This window comes from Zalophus californianus, chromosome 12 (genome assembly GCF_009762305.2).
Source record: "Zalophus californianus isolate mZalCal1 chromosome 12, mZalCal1.pri.v2, whole genome shotgun sequence".
In the NCBI taxonomy this organism is placed as follows: domain Eukaryota; kingdom Metazoa; phylum Chordata; class Mammalia; order Carnivora; family Otariidae; genus Zalophus; species Zalophus californianus.
The window spans coordinates 57,063,027-57,072,419 of record NC_045606.1 but is presented as its reverse complement, the minus strand read 5'-3'; the positions used below and the strand labels follow the sequence as shown (position 1 = coordinate 57,072,419).

The 9,393-nt window shown below is 42.1% G+C and overlaps 1 protein-coding gene across 2 annotated transcripts in view; it reads right to left on the bottom strand.

Annotated features, from left to right (window-relative positions):
- The window catches only part of NFE2L3 (nuclear factor, erythroid 2 like 3), a 32,257-nt gene that overhangs the window by 10,910 nt on the left and 11,954 nt on the right, over positions 1–9,393 (bottom strand). The window lies entirely within an intron of this gene.

Below are 9,393 nucleotides of genomic sequence, written 5' to 3'. Positions count from 1 at the left end.
TAAAAAACAAGCACTTAAAAACACATGAAGTGAAATGTAAAATCTACAGATGCCAGAAGCGAGGAGATAAATCAAAACGAGCAGAAAAAGGAAACTGACGTGCTAGCGGCCCGCTTGGTTTTACTTGCTTCTCTGTTCACTGTACTTAACCTGATGCGGTGTTGGTCTTGTTCCTTTTTCAGCCAGTCTCTGTGCACAACCCTGCTCTTGTGCTCAAGGGCGCTGTCTTCTGCATCCAGTGTCTCTTGTCTGGTTACTCTCACCAGTCTACTAACCTAAAATACCTCTCATCTTTAAAAATCTCTCCCTTGGTATCCCATACTACTCTCTCGATCCCATTTCATTTTTCTGGTCCTTTTAGAGCATAATCCTCCAAAGAGTCATCTGGACTCTGCATTCTCTCTTGAACCTACTCCAGTGGGAATTTTGAAACATCTCAACAGGGTCTTCCCAATTCTCCACGCTCACCTTACTAGACCCATCAGCAACACTTCCCTTCCTTACTCCCTCCTCCTGGAAACAGGTTTTTTACCTGGCATCCAGGTACCTTCTCTATTATCCTTCCTCACCAACTACTCTTTGTGGATGATTCTTCAGCTAAGCCTCAGGCACAGCAGGCACTCTCCCACCTTTCAGCTTGTGTTTGCTGTTCCTTCTGCTTGTAGGGCTCTTACTCTGTTCACATCCCCAGCCCCAGCCCCAGCCCCATGACTTTGAAGCTTAACATCTCTATTCAAATATTACCATCTTACTTTTATTATTAAAAAAAAAAAGGCATCTCTCCCATCAATGTCCCTTGCTTTTTTTCATAGCATTTAGCACCAGCTGAATGTATTTGTCATCTATCCCGCTAGAATGCTAGTTTCTTGAGGGTAGAGGCTCTGTTTAGTTCCTGCATGCACACTGCCTACCCCAGAACCTGCCACATGGTAGACCCTTACTAGGCATACTTGTTGAATAGATGAACTCCCAGACACAGCATCTGAAGACTTTTGGTAGGGATTTACTTCCAGTGGGTGAGCTGCCTTTGTCTTGCTCTTTCCTGCAATTACAATTCTGATTCCTATCTAAATTTGGGGAAAGGAAGAAGTGACTGGTCATCAGTCTTTCAATGTCTATATTTTGCCAAGGCAAGGTTTCTTTTGTTAAGCCTCAAGATAATCAAATCCAAAATTCTGGAATCCTGAGGCAGCTAACTTTGTTTATAAATTTGCTGTCAGTGGGCACAGGAGCTTCTAAACTAAATTGATCTATTTTAGAGCCATGAAGCAAGGTACCTTTCATTAATGTGTAGTATGTGAGTTAATACAACATATGAACTTGCAAAAATGAGACTATGTTATATCATGTTACACAAACGAAACAGAGGGAACAGGTAGCTAATAACACAGGCCTGGATAAAGCCCATAAGGAAACCAAGCAAACTTTAGTCTGGGAAGCTTTTTTTTTTTTTGGAGGGGAAAACTTTGAGAGTTTGGTAACGGCCTGCCTAAATGCTCTGGAAGAGGCCAACTGACTGTAGAGAAATTCTGTATGAGCACGACTTACTTTACAAGAAGCAGAAATTGGGTTAAAAATCATACCTTATAATAATAACCCATTAAACAAAATGAGTTAAATAGAATAATCAATGAGTTCATTTGAATATAAACGAGTAAATGAGGGAAAAAATTTCTTACAGTAGAATGCAACTAATGAATACAGGAGAATGATGGGGTTAGAAAATCATCAATGGATGCTAAAACTAGGGAGTAAGTTTGATGAGAAACATTTAAATAGTGACACTACAGGAGAAATATGGCGAACACCACCTCAATCAAGTGGTAAAATCCATCATCACAAACAGAAATAAACCAACATCGTCATATGCCTCTTAGTCCTGCCCAGAATTCATAATCTCAGCTCAATCACGAGGCAACATCAAAAATAAATGAAAAATGGGGCCATTTTACAAAACAACTGACTGATGCTCTTCCAAAATCTAGGTCAAGAAATCCAAGGCTGAGGAACTTTTCCAGATTAAAAGTGAGCAGGGCGCCTGGTTGGCTAAGTTGGTTAAGCATCTGCCTTCGGCTCAGGTCATGATGCCAGGGTCCTGGGATGGAGCCCCATGTCAGGTTCCCTGCTCAGTGGGGAGTCTGCTTCTCTCTCTCCCTCTGCCTCTCCTCCTTGCTCTTGCTCTATCTTCTCAAATATATAAATAAATAGATAAATAAATAAATAAATGTGACAGAGACTTGGCACATAATGTGTGATCCTGGGTTAGATGCTGATCTAGGAGGAAAAAGTATTATATAGGACATTTCTGGGACAATATATAAAATGTGAATATGGATGGATTATGTAATAGTCTTAGATTTACGTTAGTTTCCTGATTTTGATAATTTTGATAAATATGCACTTAAGTATTTGGATATTGAGGGACAAAATGGCTTTAATTCACTCTTACATGTTTCCCAACAAAAAGAATTATGTATAGATGGATAGCTAGCTATAATTACAAAATAGAGAAGTCAGATGGGGCAAAATGCAAAACAGGTAACTATATATATATATATATATATATATATATATATATAGATTTTCTATATATATAACTCTCTATATATAACTATATATAAAGGATATATACTATTCTTGCAACTTTTTTAAAGTTTGAAATTATATCTCACTAATGAGTTGCCCTAAAAATCTATACATGGCAAAATCACTTTAGTCAAAGCAATAGCAAAAGGTTGACCCAGAATTATTCTTCCATTAAATCTTCTGTTAATCTGTATTTTCTCCCCAAAGTGTACAGTAGTCCTATCAATTGCTTTATTATTTTCACCTCTTCTGACATTAAAATTTCAGATTTCATTTTCTTGCCTAATTGCTTTGGTTATGCTTTCAGAATAATATTCAATAATAATGGTGATACCGATTCAAAGAAAACACTACTGTTGTGTCTACTCTTGATACCTTACTACTACACTACTTCATTCGACACTAGATGTGTGTGTGTTTCCACACACCGAGCAATTCTGCAACACAGCTGGGCGTCCTATAACTTAATTCTGACGCTACCTACCTGAAGATTGCGTCAGATCCCACAGGTTAAGGGCTTAGTATCACAAGACTGCCCACTCACCTCCCTTCAGATGCCAAGTGCAAGTCCAGGTTGTCACCTGTGCTTCAGAACAACTGGCTATAAATTGGAAGTTCCAACGACCCCCTCCCTTGGGTTTAATTTGCTTGAGTGGCTCACAGATCTCAAGAAAAAAATCTTACTTACTAGGTGACTTTTATTATAGAAGACTTAACTCAGGAACAACCAGGTGCACAGAGCAAGTTCCGTGCGAAGGGGCACAGAGGTTCCACACACAGGGCATGCCACTCTTGCAGTACCTCCATGTGTTCGCCAGCTTAGAAGGTCTCTGAACCCTACCCCTCAGGGTTTTTATGGAGGCTTCATCATGTAGGCATGACTGAATAAATCATCAACTCAATCTCCAGTTGCTCTTGTTTCCCCAGAGGTCTGAGAGGTAGGAGCTGAAAGTTCCAACCGTCTAATCATCTGGCTAATTCCCCTGGCACCCCACCTTTAGGGACTTTCCAAAAGTCACCTCATTAACATAAATCAAGAGTGGTTGCAAGGGGCTTGTTATAAATAACAAGACACTCCTTTTACCTTTATGGCTCTGGAGATATTTTAAGAACTGAAGACAAAAGACCAAATAGTATATAGCAAAAGATGCTCCCACTGCTCTTAACTTTTAGGAAACCAACAGTTTTGGGAGCTCTGGGCCAGAAAGGGGGATGACGACCGAATACACCTTTAAATCATAATCATACCTGACGCATTCTCATCCTGCTCATGACCTTAATGGGAATGCTTTTAATGGTTCACCAATAAGGATAACATATGGACTTTGATTTGAGATTCAACAATTTTTTTAGTCACTCATTCAATTAATACATACTGAGTGCCAAACACACTACACTAGATGCTGGGAATACAAGAGTGAAAAAATACATTCAGTTTGCCCCTTCAGAGTTTTCATTTAAAGGGAGGGAGCCAGAAATACAAGTGAACTAACAAAATAACTGCAAGCGATGGCAAGTGAAAGAGATCTCCTTTAGAGCATGGCCAGGGAAGGGCTCTCAGGAGAGGTGATATTTGAGCTGAGATCTGAAGAAACAGAGCTGTGTGAAGAAAGGAATGCACTGAAGGCACAGATAACCTCCAAACAGTTTACTCATGTGCCTGTTACCATATTTCCTTAGTTTCTTAATATTTACTTGTTTCCAATATTTCTAACTATTAAAACGTCTCATCCATACTTCTTTGCATATATGTGCAAGTAGAATAAATTTCTAAAATTTATGCTGGATCACCAGATAAGTGCATTTTTTATTTGATGGATTCTACCCAATAGCCCTCCAAAAATGTTTGTGGTAATTCAAATTCCTACCCACAGTGGATAAACGTGCTAATTTGATAGATGAAAATTGGTATCTCATTGTAATTTTACTTTCTCCTATTGAGTGAGGTTGAACATTTTTCACAAGCTTTAAAGCATTTGTATTTCCTTTTCTGTGAACTGTTTATAGCCTTTGCCCATTTTTTTTATTGGGGTGTTAGTCTTTTTCTTATTGTTAACAGCACAAGATCATTTTTACTCCCCTCCTCCCATCCTGTCTGTAGAAATTCAAGAGTAGAGGTGGGGACACCAGTGAGGGGGCTGCTGCAGTAAGTTAAGGGAGAGTAGAGGAGAATCTGGAAGAGAGTGGTGGTAATGGAAAGAGAAGTGGAAGAATCCATGTACTGTGGAGAAAGAATACACAGGGCTTGCTGACAGACAGGAAATGGGAGATAAAGTAAAGAGAAGAATGAAGGATGACTCCTAGATTTCTGGCTTGAATAACTTGGCAGACAGTTATGGAGAGAACAGGGGAAACAGTGAGTTCTTCCATTGTGGATATGTTAAATTTGAGATGTGAAAAGTCCAGTAGAAATGTCCATTACACTGGTGAGATGAGAATCTGGAATTCAGAGTGAATGTTTGAACTGGAGGTATAAACTGGGAACACATCAACAACAAAACCCCACAGGATTCCAGCAAGAGAGTACAAAGCAAAGGGAAGGGGCTCAGCAGGGGGTCCCAAGGAACCACAACATTCTGCGGTCAGGCAGAGGAGCCAGCCAAGACTCTGAAGAGGACAGGAAGTGAGGTACAGGGGGAAGCCAGAGGACAGCAATGTCTCAGAATCTGAGAGTGTTTCAAGAAGGATGGAGTGGTTGATGGTGTTGAATGCTGCTCAGAGGTTATACAAGGTAAGGACAGAAAAGTCCTCAGTTAAGCGTCTGCCTTCGGCTCAGGTCATGATCCCAGGGTTGGGATCAAGTCCCACATCAGGCTCAGTGGGGGAAGCCTGCTTCTCCCTCTCCCTCTGCTGCTCCCCCTGCTTGTGCTCTGTCAAATAAATAAAATCTGAAAGAAAAAGAAAGAAAAGAAAGGAAAGAAAGGAAAGGAAAGAAAAGAAAGAAAAAAAAAAAGAAAGTTAGTTGTTGGTGGCCTTCAAAAAATCAATTTAGGGTAGAAGCCAGTGATACTGTGTAGAAGAGTAAATGGGAGCTGACAAACTAGAAACAGCATACTGACAACTGTTCAGGAACGCTGGCTATGAAATGAATGAATACATGGGGCAGAGTAGTGTTTTGTTTTGAAGATGAGAGAAACTAGAGTACATTTGTAAGGGAATGATGTAGGAGAAAGGGTAACAGTAAAGCAAGGTCCTCCAGAAGGCAATAGAGGATGGACCCCACAGTACAGGGGGCAGGGCTGATGCAGAAACAAGTTAAAGCCTTTATTTCAAGATAAGGAGTAGGAAGTAGATGCAAGATTGTATTTGAGGATTTAGTAGTGGGAATACCTATCCTTAATTTTTAAGGGTATTTTTAAAAAAAGTAGAAGTGGATACTGAATATTAAAAGGATTTTAAAATATGTCCACAAATTATTTGACTCTTTTCTTCAAGACATAAAGCTTAATTCCCCTCCCCTTGCTGGGGGCTAAAAACCTAGTGAACTATTCCCAACAAGTCAGGTGGAAGTGATGGTTAGAGCCCTGGTTTCTTCCTGGCTCACTATCACTTGTTCTAGCAATAGCCATTGCTTGTGTTGTAAGATCAAGCTCTCTGCAGAAAGGCCTACTTGACAAAGAACTGAGGCTTCCTGCTAACAGTCAACACGGATCCATCTTGGAAGTGGATCCTCCAGCTTCATCGTGCCTTCAGATAAGCACAACCAACACCCTAGTTACAATCTCATGAATCCCTTAATGAGAACCACCCAGGGGCGCCTGGGTGGCTCAGTTGGTTAAGCGACTGCCTTCGGCTCAGGTCATGATCCTGGAGTCCCGGGATCGAGTCCCGCATCGGGCTCCCTGCTCAACAGGGAGTCTGCTTCTCCCTCTGACCCTCCCCTCTCTCATGTTCTCTCTCTCTCTCTCATTCTCTCTCTCAAATAAATAAATAAAATCTTTAAAAAAAAAAAAAAAAAATGAGAACCACCCAGGCAAGCGGCTACAGAATTTCTAACCCACAGATGCTGTGGAATAATAAATCCTTGTATTAAGCCATTAAATTTGCAACAATTTGTCAACAATGGGTAAAATTAATATAAACAGTAAAAATGCTTTTTGCATCAAATTTTTGGTATGCCTTGCTAATATTTTATTTAGTATTCTGCATGAATAGGTGTAAGAGTGATTCTTAGATTTCTCTGATGTGTTTTTTTAGGATAATTGCTGTGCTGGTTTTGAAAAAAAAAAAAAAAATTGGGAAACTTTATGTAACAGAACTCCCTACTGGAAAGTCTCAAAGATTTCTTCTTGAATTCTGCCCGCACCAGTGTGTATTTTTTAACTTTTTTTTTTTTAAGATTTTATTTATTCATTTGAGAGAGAGAGAATGAGAGATAGAGAGCATGAGAGGGAAGAGGGTCAGAGGGAGAAGCAGACTGCCTACTGAGCAAGAAGCCCGATGCAGGACTCGATCCCAGGACTCCGGGACCATGACATGAGCCGAAGGCAGTCGCCTAACCAACTGAGCCACCCAGGCGCCCTGTATTTTTTAACTTTTTTAAAAAATTATGCTGACGTTGTTTTCAACTTCTTTCATGGGGAGGTGCCTGGGTGGCTCAGTTGTTTAAGCGTCTGCCTTGGGTTCAGGTCATGATGCCAGGGTCCTGGGATTGAGTCCCAGGTCGAGTCTGCTTCTCCCTCTGCCTGCCCCTCCCTGCTGCTCATGCTTATGCTCTTTCTCTCGAATAAAAATCTTAAAACAAAACAAAGACCTTCTTTCATGGGGTATGCCAAAGAGCCCTCCAAAAAGGCTCAATGGTATTTGAATATATCCACTTCCTCATACCCTACCTACTCTGGATTTGTTTCTTAATATTTTGTTAATTAAAAGGTTAAAAATGCAGCTCATTAGGTGGCAATAATCTTGGAGCTCTCAATGTACCCATGAAGCAAGTGGTGACATGAAGACAGTAGATGCAGTGCTCTAGATTCAAGTTGGGGGACACAGAGTCTACATGTAAGAGGGTTTCTGAATACCCTTCAAGATGGAGGCATGAGGAGCTAGCTGAAGGAGACAAGGGAGGAAAGTCACGGTTGGAACAGGGATTTGAGCCATGCTGCCTGCAGGTATTTCTTCCTCCTCTCCGGCCACAGAGAGAGGGAGGTAGGAGAGGGAGGTAGGAGAGGCCGGTGGTGAGACATGGAGCGCTTCCCTTCAGTGGTGAGTACCTACCTAGGCTCTTGAGAGGGCCCTTGCCGGTTCTGACTCTCCAAAGGTCTATGAAAGTGGCTACAGAATTTATCCCCCAAACCAGGCCACTTCTGAAAAGGTAAGATGGTGCTATTAACAATTAAGCTGGACCACAGGCACAAACTAAGACTGTCCCACATGGTCACCCTGTCTGTGAGGCCACAGGGGACAGAGGAGACTGGTGACCATCAAGAATCTTGATGGCAGGGCACCTGGGTGGCTCAGTCGGTTAAGCGTCTGCCTTCAGCTCAGGTCATGATCCCAGGGGCCCGGGATCGAGCCCCACATCGGGCTCCCTGCTCAGTGGTTGTGCTCTCTCTGTCAAATAAATCTTAAAAAAAAAAAAAAAAAAAGAATCTTGGTGGCAGATGGAATTTCACAGATGTGGGGAAGAGAGATGCTTCAACATGCACTGCCTTAGGTATTCAGTGTTTCCCTGGCTGGCTCTTCACTCATTCATTCAACTATCATTTATTGGCAGCTGCTGCAAAGCTAACAGAAACGGATCATGAGAAGAGACGAATGTGAAGAATTTTCCCTGGGTCAGTGTACCACACGTGGAGCTGTGTAACCCAGACTACCCTCAAGGAAGGACTGGTGGGCAGAGAGCCTCCAGCTGTGCCTTTAAGAAGGCCTCAACTGCTGACAGCCACTCCCCCTAAGGGCACACCCTTCCCTGGGCACCCACATCCCGTGACTGAGCAGGGAGGGTATGAAGGCCTGGCCATCTTGGCCCAAAGTGGGACAACTGTGATGAACCACGTTAGCCCCAAAGCTCCTGGTTTCCTTAGCCTGCATCGAGCTAGACTTCTGCTTCTGTCCAATCCTGATTTCTTGTCCTCCCTTCCCTAGATGTAGTGCCTGTGGTTGCTCCCTTAGAATCATCCCGCACACCTAACGTGATCTCAGAGTTCCCCTCCCAGGGAACCCAATTTGTGACATCACAGTTAATAATTGTATCTTGGCGGGAAGAAAGGAGACCGGATCTCAAGGCAGGGAGGTGTAGAGGATGATATTATAACATTTCTATTTAGAAAGTACAAAAAGGCGTGTCGTATTTGTAGTATTAATTTGCACAGCCTTGAAAGCCCTATGGAGGGGCGCCTGGGTGGCTCAGCCCTTTAAGAGTCCGACTCTTGATTTCGCTCAGGTCATGATCTCAGGGCTGCAAGATCCGGTGCGGCTCCGTGCTCAGCATGGAGTCAGCTTGAGATTCTTTCTCTCCCTCTGCCTCTTCCCCTCCCCCTACCCCGACCCCCATGTGCTCGTTCTCTCTCAAAATAAATAAAATCTAAAAAAAAAAAAAAAAAAAGCCCTATGGAGGGCTCAGATCCAGAAATGGCTGAGTAAAAAGGCCCATCCTACTCTGATCAGCCGTATGGCCTTGGGCCACTCTGACCCTCTGTTTCCTTGTCTGTTGAAGTGAAAAGATATTTTCTAATTCACATTTTAAGGAATTAGTTGAGAGAAAGCACTTTATACATTTAAGATGTTATATTAATTACTACTCTTTCTACTCTGCAATTCTGAAGAGTTGCAATTAATGACTAACTGCTGGCCGCTCCATCAGAAATT